Genomic DNA, 24657 nt, shown 5'->3' with positions numbered 1-24657 from the left:
AAGTAGTGGTTAAATGTATACTTAATTCTTGTGCGTGTGAGTGTGTGTGTGCGTGTGCGTGTGTGTGTGTGGTGTCCACATACACGTTCACATATATGTGTGTGCCTATACCCGTGCGCATGCATATGGAAGCTCAACACTGATGTCGGGTGCCTGCTTTAATCACTCTCCACCATAATTATTGAGGCAGAACTCACCGATTCTAGATAGTCTAATAGGCCAGGGAGTCTCCTGTCTCTGCTTCCTTCATCCCTAGTACTGGGATCGCAGTTGAGGCTTTACGTGGGTATCGCAAATTGAAACGTCAGTCCTCATACTTGCGTGGAAAGTACTTCGTCCATTGAGCCAGCTCCCCAGCTCCCACACTTAATTCTTGACAATAGTTACGATATCTGGAACATCTGGGAAAAGATAGCTTGCACTAATTAGATACCTGTCATAATAAAACACCCAAGACAATTAATTTATCAAAACAAACAATGCCTCTTGGCTTCAGTTTTGGAGCTTCCGGTCCATGGGTTATTTGGCTCGTTGCTTTGGGGTTTTTGGTGAGGCAGTACGTTTCAGTCCGTAGTGCATTGTGGAATGATCCATCTCAAGACTGGGTAGCTAAAAACAGGAAGAGGAGGGGCTTGGGGCCTACAGTCTCCTTTGAGGTCACACCCCCAAGACCTAAAGACCTCCCATTGCGCCCTATCTTTTAAAGTGTCCACCATATTCCTATAGTGTCACCCAGAGGGGTAAGGATCTAATGTATGCACATCTGGAGGGCATTCAAGACGGGAACCGCAACACATCTTACTGTTACTCAGCTTCAATACTGCCATCTGGAAAATGGGACCAAGCCTTAGAGACAATATATAGACAGGGTCAAGCATGCAATCTGGCCCACAGTTGGATTTCCCTCCCTTAGGCAGGTTCTCACTGGGTTACTCAGGATGTTCTGGAACTCTCTATGTAGATCAGATTGGCTTTGAAGTCCCAGAAATCTGCCTCCCTCTGCCTCCCGAACGCTGGGATTAAAGGTGTGCGCCTCCACACCTGGCCTCCATAGTTGATGTTTAATAAATTATAGTTAATTCCCCTAACTATTTCTCGATCATTTTTATTTCCCCAGGAAATCATTCATATGGGATAGCTGAATGAATAGTATCAACTTTCTGGGAACGCGAATAAACTTTACATTTTGCGTGTGAGTTTTCTACTCGAACTTAGGTTATTCTAAGTCTGAAATTCATGCATAGCTGAGATTCAGGCTCTCTTTCACCCCCCCCTTCCTCTATGCGCATGCGCAAGCTTTCTGTTTCTCTAAATGGTCTCACTTCATCTCCTGGCTGGGTCCTAGAGCTCAGGCAGAAGGCGAAGGAAACACCCACTCTGTGGGAGCGCTCTGTGGAACTCTGTGGCGCAGTTGCTGGTGAGTTTCAATATTTGTTAGGACCTCCACTCCTCTACCCTTCTTTCGCTCTACCTCCCCACACCACTCTCCGCCACCCCCACAAACAGCTGCTATTGTTGGCTGCTCCCAGTATTATTCTTGTGAACACTGGGAACAGTTCTCTGCTCCAAAGTCTTCCCAGCTGGCTCCCCGCTTTTTTTTCTCTCTCTCTCCCCAAACTGAAAAGTTTTATAGTCCCTAGTTTTTCACATTGGCTGGGCTGTCTGTATTAGAGATGGTCCTGGGGCATGCTTAAGGCTCCGAAGTCAGCCCCTCCCTTTTTATCATGTCTTTAAAAAGGGACAGAGAGTTTAAATTCCTAAGACAGAAACGGACCACGTAGTTCTTTTCTGCTTAGTGTGAAGACTTGTCCCAAAGATAATCTGGTTTACTCCACCTCTGGGCCTTGGTTTGTCTTGAAATCCACAGGATTTATCCTGCTACAGGATAAATCCTGTAGAGGAACAGGGTGCAGTTATTTTCTAAGTTATCTTCAGTTTTTTATTTTTTTGTGAATAGTTGTTAAGGAGTTGCAGACTTTTGAATGGGTACCAGACTTATGAAAAAATATCATGGACAAACAAACAAACAAACAAAACACCCCAAAACTCAAAATGACATCAACAACAAAATGTTGGAGAGTAACATACTCTTACTAATGTTCCATTTTGCTATGAGTAAAAGACATGATGCCGGGTATCATCCTTGATTGGTACAGTGTCAGAGGAGAACCGTTCACATCAAAACCAAGAAGGAAATAATCCTAGAAGAAAGGAACATGTGTCAAGCAGAAGGCATTTAAAATAAAAACTAGCTGTGTGGTGCTTCTTCTCAGCTCTATTCAAGACTAGTGGAAAACTCTATAAAGCCACCCTCTGAGTGAAAGGCTCCCTCTACACCTTCATCCCAGTTTACTGAGAGCTGTCCTTTGTGACACTGTCTTTATTGGGTCAAGGTTGTTTCTATCCAGTACTCCCCCGCCCCCTCCCGCCCCAGTCATTTCAGCTACATTTTCAGACCTTTCTTGTGGCAAAAGCAACAGTGCCACTTGGGAGAGCCTTGGCCATCAATTCTGTTAGCCTGTGTGTCACAGGAACTGGTGGTGGCGAGGGGAGCAGCAGCTGGGAGCTCTGAGGAGACAGCAGCTGCTCACTGTCATTCCAGAGCTAGCTCATCATTTATCAGGCACAAGGGTAGCCATGATGCCCTCCCTCATCTCTATCCTGCTCCATATACAGGTGGAGGGGACCCAGTAACTTTCATCTCTGTGCCATTTGTCTTATTCTCTCCAGGGACGTTTTGTCAGGTCTTTGTACCAGATGCTGGCATGTGGCTCAATGTCACACACAAAATGCAGGTCAACAGAAGGGTCCTCACTCTTTGGCTTTCCTCAGGTCTTTCTTTCTTTCTTTCTTTCTTTCTTTCTTTCTTTCTTTCTTTCTTTCTTTCTTTCTTTCTTTCTTTCTTTCTTTCGTGGCTGAGTTTTGCATAGCCAAGGTAGCCTGCAACTCTAAGTAGCTCAGGCTAGCCTCAAACTTCCTATGTAGCCCAGGTTGACCTTGAGATTCTGGTCCTACTTTGTCTTCCCAAACCTGGGGATTACAGGAGTTGAGTGACTGTACCTGGCTCAGATTTTCTTAACCCCAACTACAAGGCCTGCAAAACCCAGAGGAAGAGGAAATGTCTGCTGTACTTGGACGTTCCTTCATTCTCCCTCCCCTTCCCTCCCTCCCCCCATCCCCTCCTTTCCCTTGTTCCCCCCTTTCCCCATCCCTTCCCTTTCCTCCCCTCCTCTTCCTTCCATACCCTTTCCTCCCCTCCCCTCCCCTCCCCTCCCCTCCCCTCCCCTCCCCTCCCCTCCCCTCCCCTCCCCTCCCCTCCCCATTCATCTGGAGTTCTTTCTAAGAACTGCTGGTTTCACTGTTCTCTCTTCTTGCAGAATGCAAGCAATCAAATCAAACCACACGCTCTAGGGGTCAGGACGTTAACCTCCCTCACAGAGGTTACCGAATACAGTAGTTGTGGAAAGAGAGCCCAGTTTTGGAATCTGGAAGATTTCATTCCAGTCATGGCTCCTCTTGCTGCTGGGGGACTTGGGCAAACGAGAGTAAAAATAGTAAGAGAAGCCTCGTGGGACTAATGCAAGAATTAAATGAGATAATAACAATACTATAAAGACTTTCTAGTCATTTTTTAGGGGTTCTAAAGACTAGGAATGTCCATGAGATAGCAAAGACACTGGATTCCACTAATCATATCTCATGAATTTTTTCTCGCTTCTAACAACAGATCCTTCTGGAGTTCAATATTTGGTTCTCACTCATGTGTGCACACAGTGAAGCTAAGATTTCCTCGCCTTAAGTAGACACCACACCCATAAGGTCTCACTAACACGATTTTAAACAGGAGCTGATCAAGGACAACAGTGATATGCTAATGTGGACAGGGAAGGCCACATAACCTCAGTACTACACAGAGAGCTACAGACAAGTAAGGAACGCCCGAGAGCCAGAGAGATAGCCTTCTCCAGGGAAGAGCGAGCCGACTGGTTATCCAGTACCAAATGGTCAGTCCGGAAAACATCACACAAATTTGTGTATTTGGGAAGGAGGAATATCGGTACAGGGGAGGGTTTGGAGGGAGGAAAAGGTGGGAGAAATGATGTAATTATCCTGTGATCTCGAAAGCCAAGAGAAGTACTTTTAAAAAGACTTTCTAGTCATTTAAAATAAAAAAATTTATTTTTTAAATTAAGTGTGTCTTCATGTGCACATGAGTACAGGTGCCTGCTGAGACCAGAGGTAGAGGCTCTTCCTAGAGCTGGAGACCCCAGATGGTTGTGAGCCATCTGGTGTGGGTGTGGGGAATTGAACTCGGGACTTCTGCAAGGGCAGTCTGTACTCTTAACTGCTGAGCCACCTCACTAGCCCCTTCTAGTCGGTTTTTTTTTTTTTTTTTTTTTTTTTTGCGGCGATAAAGAGCTACGCGACTGAAGTTCAGCAGATGGATGGTGGAAGCAGGCAGTATATGTCTCTTAATGGGTCTGGTTAAATTAATACCCCAAACCCGCTGAACATCATAGTTTGGCAACCTAGCACACTGGAGTGCGTACTGGTTACTTACTTCTGTGGTAGCATGCTTTATACTCACCAAGGGCTTCCAGGATGCTTTTATACCCCACATTGCTGGCCAAGGAAAAGCACAAACTTTGCAAGTGTCCCTTTTATCCCACCTTGAAGTTGATGGGGGAGATTTGCAAAACCCTTTCCTTGTTTGTGTGGTGATGCAGGAAAGTCCCCTCAGTGACCCCCGGAATGGAGCTGCAAAGTATGACAAACAAAACAGAAGCCAGTTCCCCACCCCCAAAGTGTGCTTGCTTTGTGTATGCATCCCATTCTGCCTGAAGTGTCACCTTCCCCTCAGCGGTGAGGTAATCCTGGCTGATGTCAGGACTCAGCTCCAGAACACCTTCAGGGAACGGCCCACTCGTTTTCAGGGCTAAATCTTTGTGCAGTACTCTAACACCTAAATATGCTTCCTTTGAAAAGTAACAGTTTTTCGACTGCAAAGATCATAAATGTTCACAATGATCCCTAAGGTTTGGATATGATTGGAATGTGTTCCCTGAGAGGATGTAGGCTGGGAGTTTGCTTCCCAGAGCAGTTAATGGAAGGTTTCTTAAGCAGGAGCCCTTTCCTCTGGCTTTCTGTCTTGCCGTGTGGATTTTTTTTCTTTTTTTCTTTTTTTTTTTACCTTGTGACATCACTGTAATGACATCTTCTATGAGGGACTCGAGTGGGCTGAGTTGATTCTAGTGTTAGATTCTCAAACTTCCAGAACTGTGATCTAAATAAGCCATTTCTTTCTCCCTTTAAGTTATTTGGCCTGGCACAATATGGTGGCTGCTGTCACCACTATAGAGATAGTGGCAGGTTGGGGGTTACTTCAAAGTTCTGTCTCAGGCTTAGGCTCGAAGTGAGAACTCACTCCCGAACTGCCCTCTGTAAGGTGCTGGGGGTCCCCTCCACTCTCCATCTCCAAAGCTTATCTGGTTCTGGGCAGTACCATCCTCCGTCCATAGCAAGTATGATCGAGGTCTGCTCAGTGACCAGGACCTGTGTGGACCTGGTGTCAGGCCCCTTTAAGATGCTGTGGCTGGTCTCATTCTTCCTCGCCCACCCCCTGTACTCCTCAGGCTCGAAATGGTTCTCAGGCGTTGCCTTGAGACCATGGCACTCTGTTTGACTTTGACGCTTTCTACCAGGCGCACCACTGAGACAGCTACCTAGAGATCTGCGTCTGCCAGCCCTAAGGGAAGCCCTTTGCAAAAAGCAGGGGACCAGGCCAACAAGGGGACTCACTGGGAAGATACCCAAGATGTCATCTTTTTCCTTATCTTCCTCTTTGTCTGCTTTCTTATTTCATCGGAGAAAAGGAGGGAAAGGAATCCAGCTCAAGAAGCCTACTTTTCTTGATTTGAACTATTGGTCTAAGATGCAATACCTCTGCTGGTATTCTCTTGACCCTCAGTACCCTCTAGCCTGGTGGGTGATCAGTATGTCCCTCTTCTATGGTCCAGAAACAACTTTCCATGGCCAAGAAAGAGACTCCAGACTAGAGATTCCTGAAAACCAGAAATTTAAGTGCTTTCCAAAGTCCCTTGAGTGCCTGCTTGTTTCTAAAAGTTACCTTCCAGATGCCAACCCCCAGAACATTTGCTGTGGTTTTATCCAGAAGCCATGACTGAGCAAGATTTGTCCTGTCCCCCACCACATCTGTATAATGGGTGGCACTTCCTCTGTAGTCTCTGAACCCTGCGATTCAACTGGTTGTCCGATGCCAATAAGATTTCATCCTTGGGGGCTTGCGTGAAGTCTGTTTTGGTGTTACCCCAAGTCACAGGTAAGATTTGATTAACCACCCAGCAGATGCTGGGGATGTAGCTTGTAGGGGGTGGTCCTATTCCCAGCACCTCAGTGAGAATGCTAGCATGCAACAGGCACTGGGTTTGGTTCCTAGCTTTTTTGTCTTCGAGTCCCGCTTCCCCACTAAGAAAAAAAAAGTTAGTGAAAGATTTCCAGTTTTCCCTCAGGTCTGTGCCATACCATCTCTGTCATGTGGGATTGAGAAAATCCCTTGACATTGAGGAATACATTCTTGTGTCCATATCTAGCTAGGGAGTGGTCTTGGGGAAGATGCTGTATGAGTCTAACAGCACAAGAGGAGATGATTTGACCCCCTAAGGTCTGTCCCCATCACTTAGACTCTACTCCAGTGGTGACGTAGGGTGATGTTACTGGGGTCCAGTTCATCTTGGGAAAGCGTGCCTGTCCTTGGTCTTTCTTTTACTAGTCACTTGCGTTGCTAAGCGTGCAGCCTGTTAACTGTGACAAAACTTGGAGGGTGAGTTCCTGAGTGCAGTCTTCTCATCTGCAGTGTTGACCACAATCGCCATAAATCAAATCCCTCTAATGAGGCTCTCAGGCTGTGTGAGTAATTTGGGCCTAGAAGAAGCAGGAGGCTCCCTGGTCAAGATACAGATGAAGTGTAGACCTGTAATCCAGGGAGGTTGAGGCTGGGGGATTGTGACCAACTACATAGCTAGGCTTGTCTTTAAAACACCACACAGGGGCCATGTTTAAAGCCAAGAGAATACAGATTTGAAGCAAAGCTAGGCTGTGACCCAGTTGATAGGGTACATGTCTCAAACGCACAAATCCCTGGATCCCACCCCTAGCACCACATAACCCAGGCTCGATGGTGGTGCTGTGATCTGCTCACATTTTGGAAACAATCTCAATTATGTGTCACAGACTGGCCTAGAACTTTCCATCCTTTGCCTCAGTCTCCTGAGTGCTAGGACCTCAAGCATGGGCCACAGACCCACAGGGATATAGGAGGCTTTCGGGAGGATTGCCATGAAGTGGTTCCCTTGGTAACATTGTATGCTTCCCAGCTCCCCAAATTTTACAGAGTTTTCTGCCCTGTCAAGAAGAGTAAACTTGGCAATGGACATTAGCCCTGCCTTCTAGGGCTCTTCCCCCACCCCTGGCAGTGGAGGGAGTGGGGCTGAAGAGATGAGTGCATGCATGTGCAAGCATGTAGGATGGCTGAATGAGCAGCAGGCATGAGGCTCAGTCAGGAAGACAGGAAGCATCTGGCGCGCTCTTCTTGCCAGACTGCTTAAATGGGTAAACTGAGTAAAATACCCCTTTGCTGACACAGTGTTGATACAACCGGATCCCATTCTTCCTAACTTCTTCCCACATTCTGGCAGGTCATCCACACTGTGCATCTTTGGCGTCTGCCGTGGTTCCAGTATGATTCAAGACAGGACTCGATAGTGTCTATATAATCCCAGCCTGTGACAGGCTGAGGCAGGAAGGTCTTCAGCTTAAGACCAGCCTAGGCTATACAGTGTGACCCTGTCTCAAAAAAGGTAGAACCTAAGCATGGTGCTTGCAATTGTAATCCCTGCACTGGGGAAGCAGAAACAGGAGGATCACCCAAAAGTTAGCGGACCAGCTGGGTCTCCGTCATGAGTTTCAGGACAGCTGGGGCTACTTCGTGAGGCCCTGTTTCAAAAAGAGAAAAGGGGGTGGGGTGGACCTATGAAGTGGCTCGGTGGCTTAAGGAGTTTGTCTTGTCCCTAAACCTAACAACCTGAGGTCTATCCCTGGGACCTACATGATAGAAGGAGTGAGTTTACTCCTGAATTACTCCTCTAACTTCCGCCTAAGCATAGTGCACCTGAAACTTTATACCTCACACCAGACAAAACAAAGAAACATAAACAAATAATTTAAATGAATGTTTGCGAAAGTGATTTGGCCTCACGAGTTTTGTTGTGGTAACTATTGGCTAGTTGCTGACTCCAGTCGAGTAATGCATTGCTACAGTGTTTGGAAAGTTCACATATCAAACACACACACACACACACACACACACACACACACACACACACACAAACCCCACAATCTTCCATTATTCCATCATCTAAGGGGAACATTGTATTTTCACACACACAATTTAGTTTCCCAAATTTCCATTTTGTATTTGCTCTTCCCTTATATGCCATGAAGGATTTTCTATTTACCTCTAGGACACTGTAACATGAAGTATACAATGTCTGGTAGCTATTCCATAATCAAGCATATCCCATAATTAAGCATTCTCATTATGATTATGTTACTGTAATGAAAACTTCCTTTCGGTTTGATTCTGAGATGAACAGCTGTGAACGCAAACCTTTGCCTACAACCCTGATTATTTATATTTGGAAGACTTTGTTATTTTATTTTTAACCATGCTCATGCACATGTGTCTAGCTGTGGGTCTATACATGAATGCTGTGCCCTTGGAGGCCAGAGGTGGCAGATGCCCCTGGAGCCATGGTTTCAGGTAGCTGTGAGCTGGAGAACAGGAGAGCTGGGTACCAAACTCAGGTCCTCAGCAAGAGCATCACTTGACTTCTGAACTGTCTTCTCAGCTCAAATTCTAAAGCCAAGGGGTATGTAAATGGTCCGGAGTGAGGAAGGAGAATTGAGTACTAAACCTTTCCAGGAACTGCTCTGTCCAACCCACCATTTCTCCCAATGCCTCCTGGACAGAATTACATTATGTACATTATAGAATCCAGGATGTAGCTAAAGTTGAGAGATTGCACACTCGGCTCGAAATTCACAGCTGAGACACCTTTCTTTCTTTCTTTCTTTCTTTCTTTCTTTCTTTCTTTCTTTTTTTTTTTAACTGAAAAAAATGCTTTTTTTCCCATACAAAACCAAATCTTTTTTCCATTGATACACGTTTTCCCCCTCCCCCAGTTTCCCTATGAAACACTTCTCTAATATTGGCGAGTCAGTTGGTGAGGTGACCCAGTAGGTAAGGGCACTTGCCACCAAGCTTGATGACCTACAGTTAATTCCTGTACCTGTTGGGTTCAGGGTGGAAACTGAGAAAACTCACCTCAGAAACAGAAGCTTAGAAATGAAAGCTCTATTTTCTGAGCTCTCGGGAAGGCGGCTAGTTTGGGATCTGAACTGTGTCCCCATCGAGAGATCGTACAACATTTTTAAAGGGTGGAAACACAAAGCAGGGGTGGGGGAGGGAGGCAATTGCAGTGTTATCCAACTGTATTTTGACTTTTTGAGAGTACCCGTTGGAGACTGGATTGTATCCAGGTCACCTTCAAGGTCTTTAATTCATTCTCCTAGACAATTATGTCTGGAGCTCAAAGTGATAAGAGGACAAAGGAGAAGGTCAGCTGCATGTGGTTAATTAGACCATAACAGGCAATTGGTTATATATTTTTATAACTTATGCACCTTGGTGTAAATAACAGCAATTTCTATATTCTTTACCGGTTAACTGACAACTTAAGAAGTAGGTCAGGTGCTCGTTCCTAGGCCTGGGAGCATGAACTTGTTTGATCCTGCCAGCAAGATGGACAAGCTGTCCTTGAGATGGCTGGACTCAGACATCGCTCTCCTTACAAGTTGTCCCTGAGATGTCTGGATTCAGATCACTGTTTACAACAGAAGCTGTTCAGCTATTGGGAAGTCCCCAGTTCCCCTAGGGCCTGGAACCTTGAATTTAATTTCTCCCTATGATTTAATGGAGTCTGAAAACTTAATGGTAGAACTTAGAATGAGTTTCTTCTTTGGCTTCTTCCCAACGTATCCACACGGTGGAAAGACAGAACTGACTCCTCAAAGTTGTCCCCCGACCTCTATACATGTGTGGTGGTACACACATGCCCTTCCCCTACAGAAGTGTAATTGAAAAATTTTAACTTGATTGGAGACAAATACTTCCTCAGTCACTTTTGTTTACATTCTGGGATTACTGGCGGATATAAACATTTCCTCCCCAAACCTCCACTGGCCGTTGCCTTTCTTCTATAATTTGTTGAGTTATGACTCAAATATGATGCATCATGACTTTCAAAAGCATTTATTTATTTAATCCTATAAAACCACACACTGCATCATCCAGCCAGCCCAAAGGAAAGACTCTTTACATGAATGGATATTTACGTTTCCATATGACCACCCATAATTCAGAGTGTGTTTTCTAGTAATAAGAATAGCAGTCCCAAACACAGTCAAAACCTCTGGGGGCTAAAAGGTTCTGGGGAACTGACAGGGTAGCCCAGAAACAGAAATTAAAACTTTCTAAGAGCACGCCATGAAGCCTTGCCCAAACCCAGCCTTCCTGTCTGTGCTTCAGAGTATTTTCCATTGGCCAATGTTGAAGTAACCTTTGCCATAACCTTTGCAATACCATCTTTTTGAAAACTATAGAGGAAAAATGAAATCCATCACTGCATAAAACCAGAACCTAGACGTTAATTACAGAGTTGTCCATTTGGGCTGTGAGGCTTTTGTTAATGAGGCCTTGTATAATTATCACCCAGTTTTTACCAAGTGTGAGCTCTCAGTTGGGGGAAATTGCCATGGTCTCCTAAGAATAAAATTATAGAACACAGGCAAGAAGTGTCAGTTCACTGCCAGAAAGCCAATATGGTGAGTCACTGGCTGGAATCTAGCATTTTATTGGCTCTCAGCAAGCCAGAAAAGCTTCTCAAGTTTTCTTTGAGAGGCTCAGGAATTCATCTTCCAAACCCAAGAGCTTCAAGTTCTGAATGGGGAAAGGAGACAGATTTTTTTTTATCTCATGATAACAATGTTTAAAACTGTTTTAATGTTTGTTTGTTTGTTTTGTTTTGTTTTGTTTTTTGTTTGTTTTTGGTTTGTTTGTTTGGCTTAGGGATGGAAACCAAAAACAGCCTGGAATAAATGAATCTGCTGTCCCTTTTTATCAGACTGACAATCTTCATCGGTACAGACATGCATCTACATTTCATTCAGGTAATAAATGATGATGCATTCTGCTCTGTCGATAACTAATTACTTGACTGTGTTAACATAACCAACCTTGGTGCGCATAGTTATATAGGTGTGATTAAATTGATCTTCACAATAATCTATCTGAGTCACAGTCTTCACAGTTCATGCTTGTGGGTAGGTAGCTCAAGCAAGCCCCGCCTCTTTCTTTTAGCCTTAGGAAGTAGATGCATCGTAGGGCCCTCCAGTCTCTAATAATTAAAACCTTGGCATGGCTTCTGCATAAAAGATATGTGAACTATTACAGGACTGTGGGTAGATTGCTACCTTCCCTAATCAGCTGCAGGTATCTATGTGCCATCTTAACAGGAGAACCATCAACGGCAAGCTGGTGAGGGTTACAAAATGCCTAGGGTTGAAAATCATTCATTTCTTCTGGCATGCATGTATATGAAGAAATTATAGAAATACATCAATTAAAGGAACCATCGATTTCTGACTGTGAGTAGCACTCTTTGTTGCTCCAACCTTGCCTGCCCATCTGAGAATAATCTTCAAAGTTAAGCATTACATTTCAACTGATATTATAGACTGTATGTTTATGTCCTTTGGACCCCAAATTCATGTGTTGAAGTTCTAGCTCCCATTGCAATAGTATTTGGAGGCTGGGCCCTTGGGAAGTAATTTCTGCTAGACTAAGTCATGGGTCAAGCCTTTCCAATGGATTAGTGTGGAGGTTTAGAGATGCTTGGCTCAGGGAGTGGTGTTACTGGAGGCGTGGCCTTGTTAGAGGAAGTATGTCACTGTGGAGATGGGCTTTGTGACCTTTCTCCTAAGCTTCCTAGAAGCCAGCCTTCTCCTAGCTGCCCTTGGAACAGGAATTATCAACTTTTCCAGTGCCATGGCTGCCATGTTCCTCCCATAATGATAATGGACTGAACCTCTGAAACTGTAAGCCAGCCGCAATGAAATGTTGTCCTTTATAAGAGTTGCTGTGGTCATGGTGTCTCTTCACAGCAATGAAACCTGAAGACAATTAGTGTACAAAAAAAAAAAAGAAAAGAAAGAAAGAAAGAAAGGGAAAGGAAAGAAAGAAAAGAAAGGAAAAGAAAAAAAGAAAAGAAAAGAAAAGAAAAGGAAAGGAAAGACACCATACCTCCTTCTCCCTCTGTGTCTTGTAAAGCTGCAGTGAGAATCCAGCCCTCAGGAATCCAAAAAGAATACTTGCTAAGAACCTTACTGACGAATGCCTTAAGCTTAGACTCAAAGGCCTCCAAACTGCGACGGGCTGTTGATCAAACTATCCAGTCCACAGTAAGCATATGCATGGCAACCTTCGGACTCAGAAGTAGGATATTTCAGGGATAGTCTCTCGTGATTGAACCTTTCTTTGTAATCTTTTCTCTTTTTAAAAACTCAGCAACCACTATCCTAGATCATCAGCATTTAATGGGAAATGCAAGAGTTAGCGCCACTAACTCTTTTATTTTAATTTTATTTTACACAGCCTAACCACAATTTTAGCACCAGTCACTGTAAAGGAGAATCTAGCAGTTTATTCTTGAATTGTAAGTAAAGAAACAATGAGGGCCACAAAAAGGGACTTAACTGTACAAGCTGCAACTGGAACCCAAGGTCTGTTCATTCTAGAAGATTCCAGCAAGGCATCTAGGTTAGAAGATATCTGAATTTTACTAAGCAATTTAGATGCATATGTAAATTGATTTTAACATCCTAATGCTACAGGTCAGAAACACATAGAAAAATACTATAATTGCCTTCCTTGTATCCACAACTCAAATTTTATAATAGTACACTTTGTTTTAGGTGTCGTTCCTCACTGGTTTTGGGTTGTTTGTTTTTGTTTTTGACACACGGTTTCTCTGTGTAGTCCTGGCTGTCCTGGAACTCACTCTGTAGACCAGGCTGGCCTCGAACTTGGAGATCCTCCTGCTTCATTGTTTTTAAGGTTTAGAAGTGAAATACAGTAGTGATAGCTTTGATCTCATCTTTCCTTGCTTTACTTTTCTCCCTCAGAGATAATGTCTGTTCTGCAATTGCTGAGCATAACTGTCTGCGTTTTAGAAAGCTTATGTGTTGGTAAGTATATATGTACAGTATTATTAAATATATTTTTAAAATATGCATAAAGCTATTCTTCTAAAATGCACTGTTTTATGTGAATGTAACTATATGTTATTTACATGTAAATGAGCTGGTTCTCCATTTTTGGGAGGGGCAATGAGTCAGTGAACATTCATGCATATATATATATATATGTGTGTGTGTGTGTGTGTGTGTGTGTGTGTGTGTGTGTCTTAGTCAGGGTTTCTATTCCTGCACACAAGAAAATCATGACCAAGAAGTGAGTTGTAGAAGAAAGGGTTTATTCAGCTTACACTCCCACATTGCTGTTCATCACCAAAGGAAGTCAGGACTGGAACTCAAGCAGGTCAGGAGGCAGGAGCTGATGCAGAAGCCACAGAGGGATGTTACTCACTGGCTTGCTTTCCCTAACTTGCTCAACTTGCTTTTTTTATAGAACCCAAGACTACCAGCCCAGGAATGGCACCACCCACAATGGGCCTGTCCCATCTTGATCACTAATAGAGAAAATGCCTTACAGCTGGATCTCATGGAGGCATTTTCTCAAGGGAGGCTCTTTTCTCTGCAATTACTCCAGCTTGTGTCAAGTTGATGCACAAAACCAGCCAGTACATTTTGAACATATTTATACACACACACACACACACACACACACACACACACACACACACACACAAATATATACGTTAGTTACCTTTCTATTGCTGTGATGATACACCATGACCAAGGCCACTTATAGAAGAAAGAGTCTACTAGAGGCTTATAGTTTTAGAGGGTCAGAGTCCATGTCTGTCATAGCTGGGAGCAGGTCAGCAGCCAGGCAGTCATGACATTGAACCAGTAGCTGAGAGATCACATTTGATCCATCAGGAAGAGGCAGAAAGAGAGCTAACTGCAAATGGTGTGGGCTTTTGAAACCTACCTCCTGTGACACAACTCCTCCAACAAGCTCAGGCCCCTAATCCTTCCCAAACAGTTCCAGCAACTGGGATCCAAGCATTCAAATATATGAGGCTAGGAGGGCCATTTTCATTTAAACCACCACAATATATCTTGTGAACATGAAAGAATATTCTCCAGTTTCTGTTGGGAGCCGCGTAAGCATGTCAACATTCGCCATTACAAGATGGCGCGGGCATCCTGTCCTCCCACTAGTAAACAACTGACTGCGCAGGTGCAAAAGGCAAAAAGCGCGCCAAAGTCACTGCCCATTCTGGGGCGTAATATGGGGTGATGAGTGAACAGCCAATCAGAAGTGAACACGCCACTCTAGGGTACATATAACAGTGCCTTTCCCGGGCTTTGGGTCTTTCCGCTTCTGCTGATAAAAGAAGTAAAGCCTCGCTGTAGTAACCACCCGAACACTGCCTCACATATCTTTTTCGCGGGCGAAGGGGACACGGAGGGGCTCGGAACAAGTTTCTATGCCTAGAGATGGAGGGTCTCCATTTGTTTTAAAAGGTCTCTCTATGTAGACCAGACTGGCCTCAGAGTCTTAGAGATCTGCCTGCTGCTACATGCCAAGTGCTGGGATTAAAGGTATACACCACCAGACCCAGCTGGAGATGGGGTTTTTAACCAAGTTCTTGGGTTACATTTTAATTATTTCAAGCAGTGTTTTTCCTATCTAGGGAATTGTTTCACCACTTGAATATAAATTCAATAAAAACCCTGTTAACAATAATAAAACAACACAGTCATTACTCTGATTTCCTTTGTGCCTGGCACCGAACTGGCTTATATGAATTCATTAATTTAATATTTGTAAAATGCACATTTAATGTACCATGCTCTCTAATTTCATTGGACTGGACAGGAGGAAACCAATGAGTGACATTTATGCTGTCTTATTGGTTAAAGTTAAATGACCACAACTAACTTCAAAGAAAGCTGGGAAACATATCTTTAGCTAGATGTCTATGTGCCCAGGAAAATTTTAGGGACAAAGGTGGAAAGATGGCCCAGTGGTTAAAAGTACTTGTTGTTCTCGCAGAGGACCTGGGTTTGGTTCCCAGAAACCACATGGAAACTCCAGCTCCTGGGCATCTGATATCCTCTTATAATCTCTGTGGGCACCAAGCATGCACACGCTACACAGACATGTGTGCAGTCAAAACACACATGAAAGGAAATGAATAACTCTAGTAAACATTAAAAAGTGAAAAAATTCTTAAGGATGTTTACTATAAATAGAAAAAGAGAGTGGAGGCTGAAAAATAACAGTCTGTTTAACAATCATTGTTGATTTTTATAGGTGTAGAAAACCAAAGAGAAGAGGAGTGGAGAGATGTCAGGAGGTGAAAGTAGTTGTCTGTACTGAAACGCCAGACGTGACAATACAGCTGCACACATGAGGTCACAGCAACTGGTGCTTCATGCAGAAGACTTGTACAAGATCAAGTCAGCAAAATCCTGGGCATGGATGCAAGAGGGACTCATGAAATCCCACCTAGAGGATCTATGGGCTATTGATGGCTACTGGGAGTGGGGAATTGGGATGCTGATCCTGAGAGACTACCCACCCTCAGTCAATGATCCTACACCCATTATTGGACTTGGTGTCAAATGAGAGAGAGACAGAGACAGAGACAGAGAGAGACAGAAACATAGAAACAGAGTCAGGCACACACACACAGAGAAAGAGAGAAAGAGAGAGAGAGAGAGCCACCGACAGAGAGAGAGAGAGAGATTGAAAGGATGATGTGGGAGTAGAAAGGGAAGAGTTAGATAGGAGGGAAGTGGTTGGTGGATTGGATCCAAACACACTGTTTTAGTTAATTTTCTATTGTGGTGAAGAGCCATCGTGACTGAGACAACTTATAAAATAAATGATTTAATCGGGAGCTTACAGTTCACCACCATGAACATGAAGCATGGCAGCAGACAGGCTGACATAGCACTGGAACAGCTAAGAGCTTTCATCCTGATCTGCAAGTTGGAGGCAGAGGGAAAACTGGTAATGACATGAACATTTGAAGCCTCCATGCCTGACCCCAGTGACACACCTCCTCTTGACAAGGCCACACCTTCTAATCTTTCTCAAACAGTTCCACCAATTTCAGGCCAAGTACTCAAACATATGAGCCTATGGGGATAATTCTCATTTAAACCACCACACTATTCTTATTCCTATAAATAAGGTCTCACTATGTAGCCCTGGCTAGCCTAAAACTCACAGAGATCTACCTGCTTCTGCCTCCCGTATACTTGGGTGTGTCACTATGCCTGGCTAACCACCTGTATTATATGCCTGTAGAAATACTAAATAAAATGTTTGATTTTCAAATGGTATTTTATAAATCATTATATAACAGAAGTTTCATCACATACATTTAAGATGGATTGAAATGCTAATGTAAATCTTTCTTATGGCTATACATTTAATAAACTTATAAATTAGTGTAAAAAGGAAAAAAAAACTGAAGAACAGAGAATGAAAGTTACTTGTCCATAATTATGTAATCATTATGACAAACACGAAGCCCCTTGTAGCCCAGGCTTACCCATAATTATATAATAATTATGACAAATATGAGGTCCCTTGTAGCTGAGGCTAGCACCAAAATCATGATCCTCCAACTTCCATCTGCCAACTGCTGGGACTTCAGACATGTGCTAGCATGCCAACAAATATTTGTCTGCTTTGTTTGTTTGTTGGTTTTGTTTTAAACAAATCCAGTTGTAGACCTGTTTAGAAATAGTTCTTTGGGGTGATTCCACTCTTCATTGTCAGGATACCAGCAGTCCTGTTCAATAGCAAACACCAAACATGAGTCACTAGGGATGGCAAAATCCAGCAGAAACCACAAGGCTCCACCAAAGCATTTCCCTTTTACTAAATTTTCTGGTCACAGAGCTATTCTGTTCTAAGTAACCTGTAATGGAAAAATGAAATGAGCATCCTATATAAACACATAAATTTCATATTGTTATTGACAGTTTTCTGGAAGGAAGTCGAGCTTCCACTTACTGCAAGGTCAACCTACTATAGTTTTATTTAACCAGTAACATAGACTCAAGCATTCAATGGCTCATTATTTGCCTTTTGACCAGACTCTATCTTTTTTCATGATCTTCTGAAGGTCATAGCTTCTAGCAGATGAAATTCACCCACAGATAGAAACCCAAAGATACTCAGCTATTTTGAGTCCATTCCAGCTAACACTTCCTTGTCAGTGCCTAGTCATTGATAATTCCTGGGATCACAGGGTTTATTTTTTCCTGTTGTTTTGTTGTTTAAAATATTAGTTGTGTGCAGGGGTATAAAGTGGACATTTTTGGTTTCTTTGAAAACTCAGTTGTGTCACATGATGCTTTTTTGGAAACTGTCTGTGAGAGGATTTTTGCTGACAGACACGTGAGAAGGCATGTGTTGTTCTGCTGGAGCAGACTCTTGAGAGAGACTGTGATGTTTGGAAAGAGTATAAATGAAACCCCACAGACAGTGAAAGGATGCTTTTGCATTGCTAGCTGTGCAACATTTCGATGGCCTTCACTGGCTGGTCAATGCTTCGCCAGTCTTTGCTGGTGTTTGTTGGCCTTCACTTCATAGAGATAAACACACCAAAGGATTCTCATGGTATTCGGGCAGATTCTGGCCACTTCTGCTGACTCATGCTGCTTTGGAGGATCTTGCCACCCCTACTGATTCATTTTGGGTGTTTGCTATTGAACAGGACTGCTGGTATCCTGACAACGAAGAGCGGAATAGAAACAACTATTTTTAAACAGGTCAACAACCCCCTTTTCCTATCAACCTTCTTTCTCCTCTACCTCTGGTCAGTGGGCTAAAAGGGAGGTTGAAGTAATTAAGAACCCTAAATAAAGTAGGTTTAGAGAAAAGTCTAAACCCACAGGGCCCTGAAGTAGTGCAAGCCATATTCGAATACATAGAGAAGGTAAGACACAGAGTATCCAGCATATCCAAACACTCTGCATTAGTTACTTTCTCATTTCTGTAATAAATTACCTGACAAAAGCAACTTAAGGAAGAAAGGTTATAAAATGATTATTAATAATATTCTGTATATATTAATTAATGATGGAAATTAATATGGCAGCAATTATTCCTTAACCAGCTAGTTTTCCAAATAACCACATGAAGACCTTTTAATATTTTAAAGCCTAGGCCTTAGCTGTGCAGACTCTCAAGTGGCTCATCTATGTTAATCCAACCATCTAGCCCCATCCAGTCATGTGGCTAGCTATACCTTTCATAGCCACATCTGTCTCTTTCATGTCTCCTGGAGAAAAGGCCTTCTTCTTTCTTCTTCCCAGAATTCCTTTCTCCCTCCCAGGAAGTCCCACCTTCCACTTCCTGCCCAGCTAATTGGCAGTAAGGTTTTTATTAATACCAGTTAGAGAATGCCTTAGGTAGGTAAGGAAGGTCAACTTCACACAGCGTACCTCAACAAAAGGGTGACACGAGTGTGGCTCATTGTGACAGAGAAAGCATGGTGGCAGGAAACTGATGTAGCCTGTCATGGTACATTCATAGTTAAAGAGAAGAGAAATCTAAATACTTGTGCTCAGCTAACTTTCTCCTTTTTATTCAGTTTGGGATGCCAGCCCATGCAATGGGATCACCCACCATCAGAATGTGTGCATTTCCCTCCTCAGTCAAACCTTGCTAGAAACAGCCTCATAAACAGACCTACAGGTGTGTTTCCATGGTGATTTTAAATCCAGTCTGGTAGTTGATGAAGATCACAACATCAGAGACCACCCTCTTTCCTGCTAAGTGTCTTCCGTTCAGGAGCTAGTAAGAGCCTCAGCAGCACGTCCATCAAAAGTACCCACGGTATGGTAAGGGAGTCTGAGAAACAAAGAAAGAGTGACAAGGAAAGTGAAAGATTGTGATCTCCATTTAGTATAAAAAAATAGAATAATTAAGAATGTAAGTTCTGGGACTTGAGAGATGGCTCAACAGTTAGGAGCACTTGATGTTCTTCTAGAAGACCTGAGATCTGTTCTGATACTCATGTTAAGGGGCCCACAACTGCCTGTAACTCCAGCTCCAGACATCTGACCTGGATGAGCTTCTGGGATAAGACCACAGCATAAAACTGCTAGATTCCTTGGGTACCTACATATGTGTGACGTTCACACACAGAGATGCATAAATAAAAATCAATATAAACCTGAAAAAAAGCATAATCTGAAATGGTGGTATTAGAAAAGCCAAGCCCACTAATAATGTTTAAAATTATGTAGAGTCATTTTCTAGCCAAAATATTCACACAAACCTGGCTACCAGATAAGTGAGGATGATGACCCCTCAAAACCTCAATAAGAAGTTCTAAACTCAATGATCATCTCTCAACTTACCAGAAATGAAAATAAAAGGTAAAAAAAAAATGAGAAAAAAAATAAAACTAAAAGAACCACTAAGATGCTACTGTGTGACATTTACATGTAAAAATCTGTTGATATGTTGAACACATTCAGATATACAAAAAATGGTGATGGAATTCAATTTATGCTGATGACATTTCATAGTCTGGAGAGCTTCTCTGAGGATCATTGTATTTCATAAAAAGATGAAGAGGGACAGAGGATGGTATCTATGCCTTCTACCCTGTGTGACTACCTGTGCATAGGCATCTACACACACACCTGCACATAGACCACATGAATATAACACATGCATACACACACACACACACACACACATACACCAAAAAAAAAAAAAAAGAAAGAAAGAAAGAAAGAAAGAAAGAAAGAAAGAAAGAAAAAAAAAGAGAGAACTAACAAAAGACTAGGAAAACAGAGCTATGAGCTACTGTCAGACTGCCATAAAAATGAGTTAACCACCTCAGATCAGCACTTTGGATAACATGTTTCATGTTGCAAGTAAGATTCTATTCAGCAGTTTCCTTTGAAAGATTCTTCAGTGTACTGAACAAAGAAGTTTTATTCCTGCGCAGTCTAGACCCTATTCAGTTGCTTGGCAATGGGCCTCACCTTTCCATTCCAGGCTTTGTGTTTAGCTTTCCAAAGGAGCGCTATACCACAAACTTTACCACAATACTCCCATAAGGAAGGATTGATAGTCATTCTGTATTCAATCTAACAGGGTAAAAATCTTCAAGATGACAAGGGCTATTTTTAGATTGTTGCAAATACACTGTCCTCTTTCTTCAAAATGAAACTTGTGTCCTTACTCGTGAGGTAAGGGATTCGTTTACCTTTGTAATAAAACAAACAAACAAACAAAAACAAAACATAAAAACATCCATCAGCTAATACAGGCTGCCGAGGATTTACTTCCACATTCAGTTGTGGCCTGGGCAAGTGGAAGGTGAAAAGGGCATTAAAGGGTCTGCAGACATGCTTTGTATGCTGTAAAGCCAAAAGCTTAGGATACAGGGTGTCCCTTGTGAACTCAATGATGCACGAGGAAGACTAACTTAAAAGAAAAAGAATCAAACATTACAGGTTACAGGACACTATTGCAATTAGCTGCTAAATGATGAAGGATTCAAGGAAGACCCTTTTAGGAATTTCTGAGAGGGTTAAGGGAAAGAGCCCATGTTTATCAAGGGGCTGCTAACCTCCTGACCCCCACCCTCACCTCCCATCCTCCACAGCAGGAACTGCTGTGACCTTGAAGTCACCACTGTTATCCTCTGCATTTTCAGGACAGGACAGAAAGTAGGAAAGGTTAACTAGCTTGCTAGTGAACAAATCCAGGTCTGGGTGAAATGAAGGAGAACTTTGTAGAGTGTAACTAGGGAGATATCCTCCTACAGAGCTGCCATTTTCCCCAGCCTCTCTTTGCATTATTTATAAATGCAGGGCTGGATTTCAAGTGGCACAGTCCTTAGGGAACACAGCTAAGCTTCAATTCGTCCTTGGGAACCTTTGTGAATACCTGTCCTTTCAGCCAACAGGAAGTCTCCTGGGACATAGGTAAAGGAAGCAGGATTTCTTTTCATATTGTCTTTGAACAATGAGTCCTGTGGGGTAATGCACAGTTTGTACAGAAATAGACTGACCCATGAAACTCAGCCCTGTTTTTACAACAGCCGAATCACTTCCACCCTCCGGATTAGAGCCCGTTTACGTTTCTTTCCCAGCTATCTTTCTCCTTGATTGCATTTGGAACACCCTGGGGCTCTTCTGATGAAACGTTTCCTTGAATTTTATCACCTACTCTGTCGTAAAGACTTCTCCAGGGTAACAGTTTGCAATATCCACACTCCCTGACACAATGCCCCAAGGTCTAGTCTCACTTAGGAAAACGTAAGTATTTTCCTTGTTCAGAGAAAAGAGATAAAGACTTGGGAGGGAAAGGGTCCTTCATGAAACCTGGCAAGGTTAGGGAATGTTCTATGTCCTTTTATAAGGTGGTCATTCTGGGACAACTACAACAGGAGACAGAAAAGGGGCTTAAGTAAACAGAGTTGGTTTTCTTCCCAGGTCCTGGAGATAGGAGGCATAGAACACCACCATTACAATGTCACACTATTTCCAAGGAGTAGTTGTGTGTGTGTGTGTGTGTGTGTACCATGTTGGGGGGTCATATCACAAACTTAGGTGTTAGTCTTCAACTTTCATTTTGTTTGAGACAAGGTCTCTTGTTTATCTATTTTATTAGGCCAGTTGGCCCATGAGCTTACCAGGGATTCTCCTGTCTCTGACCCCATCTCTCCGTGAGAGTGATGGAATAACTGGTGACCCTACAAGTCCAGCTTTCACTTTGGTTCTTGGGATTTGAACTTGGATCCTCACACTTGTATGGCAAGTGCTTTTACCCACTGAGCCCTCTCCCTAGCCCCTGTTTAGTTTAGTGTTGAGCAACATTTCAACTGTTACAAGAACCTGTGGTATGCAGAAATGCAGACCATGAATTACTAACTACAATTTCTGTGATTCCATATATCAGTTAAATGTCTTTATATTATTGTAGCCACATGTGGCCACGGGTCAACTGGGTTCACCTGAAAGGAGGGCTGGGAATGGAAGAAGGGAATGGAAGGGCAAGAAAAGATGTAGCCAAGACAAGTATTCTGATCAAGGCTCGACATTTAATGTTCAGCTTTCAATAAAAAGGGGAAACCACACCTCTACCACAATCCCCTTCTTGCTTCAGCCTGCGTGGGTGGGGGGAACCCATCCTTAATCACAGCTGGAGCTGTCTCAAGGCAAGTTCAGCAGGCAGTCTATTCTTCTCAGTTCCTGTAGCAGGCTGTAGTGCAGCCAAGGTGCATAACACCACCTGGGTTCTATTGTTTGGTCCTACTGTGGTAAACAAGATCTTTCAGACCTGCTCAAGGCTGGGGGAAGGGCACAATTTCTCCCTTTTAGTTTTAAAGATGGCAGTGCCAACAGCTGATTTCATCCTGTCAAGGGTAGCTAGTGGCTGGGCCACCGTGCATGGCTTAGGTCAGCATCTATATTGCTCATATATTACCTGTCTTCAAGGAAAACATACATAGCATATTGATGTATGCCTCTGTCTTAGGTTTATAGGAGCTCAAGAACACTCTTACCGATCTTTGACTAACTGGCTATCACTGGCACACTCTTTTCTATATAGACCAAAGCCACATTTAGACCAAAGGACCTGTGGGCATGCACTCGATGCGATTCTTCATAGCGATGGATAACTGCCATGATGAACAGCTGAGCTTGTTGAGAGCGATCCTGTGTGAGGGCAATCAATCTGCTTATAATACAAGGTTCAAAGGTTAAAAGCAACATGATTATCTAAGCAGTGTAGAAAATAAAATTGTAAGCAGGAATGTTCCAGTATCTAATCTAACTGCTAATTAGTAGGGATCAGACCAAAAGTCTGGCTACCAGGCATATGGTAGGTGACTTTAAATAATGATAAAAAACACTTACTCTCCAGTAAGAGTGGAAACTATATGTCATGTTAAATCACCTGGATGATAAATATTTTGAGCCATTTTCATCAAGAGAATCATAATTATTAGAATCAAGATCTGTGTCCACTTGATGGACTAATCTTTCAGGCAGCCATCGGGCTCCATTTTCTTTTTCTGAAAAAGTATAGACTGAGCCATGACCGAAAATTAAAACAGGGTCAGGACCATTTCAAGTATTAGTTACAGGATCTCTCCATTTGACCCTGGCAAATGAGCTGGAAGCAACTGGATGCCAGTGGTGATCTGCTGCAGACTGACCTTTAGCATCAGTTTGCAGAAAATTTAAAACAAATAAGACAAAAGCAAGGTGTGCTTTTGGTGACCTTGGGGGGTATAATTACCCCTTTTTAGTTTTAACAAGCCAATTTTTCAGAGTGCAATGTGCATGTTCAACAATTCCTTGTCCTTGAGGATAATAAGGAATCTTAGTAATATGGGTAATATTAAATTGTCAACAAACATCTCAAATGTTTTGACTGTAGTCAAATAACTGCAATAGCCAGTTCCATTACCTATCTTAGTTCTTATGGAACATCAAGCACAGGAAAATAATGTAGGCAATAACTAATTATATTTTTTGTTGTTTTTATAGTTAAAGCAGTTCTAACTAGAAAGTCTAAAAGGTGTTAAGTCACATGTACATATTTTAATTTTCTAAAATAAAAAATGAGTAACATCTATTTGTCATAATTAATTACATATAAGTCCTCAAGGCTTAAAACCATTATAAAAAAATTGAGGACACTGAGAACAAGTTTTTGCAATTTAACTTGTACACTTTCTAGAAATGCCAAATTATTGTCTCAAGCTATTATTATTTTGATGTTGTAAAGAATAAGGTTGCATGGCCAATTGTTTCTGTAAGGTTTGTAATCTGTCTAGTATACACATTTGTTGTGGCATGCCCTGGGGTCCAGGCAATCCAATATGAGCTCTTAAATGTCTTATAAAGTTAAGGAACAGTACATGTTTCTTAAATTAAGCTGTATTTTTATACAATTTGAGAATTAGCAATATCTAGAAAGGAACACTTTTAAGCAATTATAAATCATGAGCCATATACTGGCTATGAGTATACAAATTGAAAGCTTGAATTTTCAGCATTTCAAACAGTGGCTACAGCATGTAAATCAATTATTTGTGCTGAAGCAGGGGAAACTCAAGAAAATGAACATGTGACCTAATTATATACACTGCCTTTTCAATAGATGAGCCATCTGTAAATATAGCGAATACAGTAAACATCTTTCCTATGGGCTGCATGTATAGTAAATTTACAGGAAATATAAAAGCATGCAGAGAAAAACTAACAACTTGTCTTTTGGATAATGATTATCAAACTTGTCTAAAAAGTTTGTCATATAATAGGCCAAAT

The 24657-nt window shown here is 42.5% G+C and overlaps 1 long non-coding RNA gene and 1 pseudogene across 3 annotated transcripts; both read left to right on the top strand.

Moving 5' to 3' along the window:
* The first annotated feature begins 1279 nt into the window (after nt 1–1279).
* On the top strand, nt 1280–16675 carry LOC143436102 (uncharacterized). 3 transcript variants are annotated; one of them, XR_013106313.1, is made up of 5 exons: nt 1280–1417; nt 3728–4004; nt 11207–11307; nt 13321–13383; nt 15644–16675. It is a non-coding gene; the product is annotated as an uncharacterized LOC143436102 (long non-coding RNA). The 3 variants fall into 3 exon arrangements; XR_013106314.1 differs by having other exon boundaries at nt 1285–1417; nt 3845–4004; XR_013106312.1 differs by lacking the exon at nt 3728–4004 and having other exon boundaries at nt 1293–1417.
* Nucleotides 4753–6101, top strand: LOC143436461 (dnaJ homolog subfamily C member 30, mitochondrial-like; annotated as a pseudogene).
* Nucleotides 16676–24657: the final 7982 nt, after the last annotated feature.

This window comes from Arvicanthis niloticus, chromosome 22, assembly GCF_011762505.2.
Source record: "Arvicanthis niloticus isolate mArvNil1 chromosome 22, mArvNil1.pat.X, whole genome shotgun sequence".
NCBI classification, from domain to species: domain Eukaryota; kingdom Metazoa; phylum Chordata; class Mammalia; order Rodentia; family Muridae; genus Arvicanthis; species Arvicanthis niloticus.
The sequence above is the reverse complement of the archived record's forward strand: the minus strand, read 5'-3'. Positions and strand labels throughout refer to the sequence as shown.